A 2,522-nucleotide genomic window follows, 5' to 3' on the forward strand; every position below is an offset into this window, starting at 1 on the left:
TCTCCTGTAGCTTTGGATTAAGAGGGAACTTGATTGTTTGAAAAAGAAAACCCACTTATTTACTTTGTGAATGTGCTGAGGACATGGATCCATCTTACTGACCTCAGCAGCCTTTTTAAAAGATTCTGGGGTTTGTTTCCACCACTGTTGTTTTAAATTGTGCTGGAAGCAATAGGAAATTGCTTGTGCCTTCTCAGGTCCTCGCAGGGAATCTAAACTCTGTCAAACCCCAAATCCTTTAGAAGATGACTTTCCTTCTCACCCTGCAAATGAGCTGCACATTCCCTTTGAAATTGTCACAGCTTTCTTAAGGACACAAAGTCCCACTTACAGCTTTTTGCTCTGGTTTTGAAGTGCAGAAGGGCAATTCTTCAGCCATTAACTCCAGACCACGCTGTATCAGGAACACGGCCCACTCGCCAGGTTTTGCTCACTCGTGGCACTTCTAGAGGAGGAAGAAAGTGCAATTGCACAATTGCAACTCCAAGGGAATGAAGAATGGGACAGACAAAACATTCTGTGGAGATACAGGAGTTCAGCTGGGACTGTGCAGCATCTGGCTTCTTGCCAGCTGCATGTGGATCCCTAACTGCAATCCCTTAGCCTGCAGGAGAGTCTCACTCACCTGCAAAAGCAGAAAGCTCAGGCGCTGTGCTTGGAAAGGGCTCATCTGGTGCAAAGCTGTCAGAGCAATGTGAGGGCAGAGCGAGCCCAGCCGTGCCCAGGGCTGAGCCCAGCAGAGCCCTGGCAGAGCCCAGAGCAGCCTCAGCATCCGCAGAGCCCAGCTGCAAGGAGAGAAACCAGAAACCGCCCATCAGCTGAAGGCTCTGTGCCCTTGTCCCAACCGCCCGCAGTGCCCAGGCCATGCTGGCCGTGCTCAGAGCGGTGCCCAAAGCTGCCCATCACTGCTGCCCTTGGTAGCAGAGCAGGAGGGCAGGACATGTGCCCAGACTGCAGCCAGCTATGGCAGATCCAGCCCTTCAGCAGCTGCCCAGAGCAGGATGCTCCTGTGCTCACTGCCATGTTCCAAAATCCCTTATCCCACCCATGCCAAGAAGACATGGACCCACCTCACGCCATCTGCTGCCTCAAGAAAAGCTGCTCCCAAATGATGTCCTCAGCCTTCCCCAAGGGCACGGCCCATCCACGCCACAGCTGCTCCCAAGCACTTCCTGATCCAGATCCGGACACTACCTAGAACACTTCCTTTAGAAAAACAAACAATTAACTATTGAAAATTGATTACAGACAAAAAGGGGAAACAACAAAAATGGTAAAAGATCTTGTATCTGTCAGGTGCTTGAGAAAGACCCAACCCCTACATGCTGGGGAAAAACCCACCCATCGGTGAAAGGGAAGCCCATGTTCTCTCCCATCCCCCCTGCACTGCCCCCCTAAAGATCCCAAAGCAACCAAGAGGAGTGGAGCAGCCCAAGCCCTTCCTTGCCTGCAAAGCAGAGCCGCCCATGGACAGGTTCTGGAGACCCACCTCTGCCCCCGCCATGGGCGTTTGTTTGTGTTGGGCTGGCTTCCCCAGCCCCAGCCCCAGCCTGGGGCACGGTGCGTGGTGGGGGCTGTTGGCAGGGCCAGGAGCCAACTCCCATTTTGTAAGCAGCCCAGCCCATGGCCTCAGCCCTGCCAAAAAGCAGCAAGGCAGCTGACTGAAGAATTAGTTGCATCCACCCCAGCAAAGGGGGTAACTTTTGGTTCCTGGCCAGGCTGTGCAATGCCCAAATCTGGGAGCATCCACCCGGGTGTGGACTCATCTGCAAATTTGCTGTGCAGCCTGGCTTTGAAGAAAGTGCCAGAATCCAAGTCCGTCATCTTCAGCTGTCGGTGGCCAGGTGGAGGAAGAGGTTCTCATCCTTGCTGTCATCCTCGAGGTGTCCAGCAGCAGCAAGCCCACCTGGTACAGCTTCTCCAGGGGCTCCTTCTTCCCTGGGGGTGAGACCAGGCTCTCAGTGTTCTGCCCACGGCCCCAGCTGTCAGTGAACAAGGACAAGCCAAACCAGCCTGGATGGAGGCCACCAGTGCTGGGAAGAGCAGTTCAGCTCCAGCATAAGGGCTGCGTGTGCCCATCCAATGACCCCTACGCAGTGCTATGGGCAGGACAATTTTGGCTGCTTTGCTTCTGATTGCCAGGGCACATGTGCAGCTGTAACTTACCAGGGCCCTGGATCAAAGTGTGCACATGGCTCTCTCCCTTCTTCTAGGGCAGATGAATATCCTGCACCCAAGGATCACACAACAGGTCTTCTAGTGAGGGCCTTTCCAAGGAATGGAGGGATAAACACCACCTGATCAGAACTTGACAGTTCTGGGGAGAGAAACCAGAAGCCACAGGTGAGTTGGAAAAGGCTCCTGTCCCACTATTCCCATGTCCAGGCCATGCTGCATGTGCTCAGAGCTGTGCCTAAACTTTCCCATCAGCTCCCTGTTTTGGAGGAGAGCAGGAGAGCAGGACATGTGCCAATTCCTCAGCAGCTGCCAGAACGGGATTCTCATGAGCCCGCTACTGTCTC

The 2,522-nt window shown here is 53.9% G+C and overlaps 1 long non-coding RNA gene across 1 annotated transcript; it reads right to left on the reverse strand.

The window, feature by feature from the left end:
* Positions 1–410: 410 nt before the first annotated feature.
* Positions 411–1,103, reverse strand: LOC120761170 (uncharacterized). Its single transcript, XR_005703571.2, has 3 exons — positions 1,071–1,103; positions 626–785; positions 411–445 (listed from the first exon to the last, which is right to left on the reverse strand). It is a non-coding gene; the product is annotated as an uncharacterized LOC120761170 (long non-coding RNA).
* Positions 1,104–2,522: the final 1,419 nt, after the last annotated feature.

Source organism: Hirundo rustica, chromosome 19, assembly GCF_015227805.2.
Source record: "Hirundo rustica isolate bHirRus1 chromosome 19, bHirRus1.pri.v3, whole genome shotgun sequence".
NCBI lineage: Eukaryota > Metazoa > Chordata > Aves > Passeriformes > Hirundinidae > Hirundo > Hirundo rustica.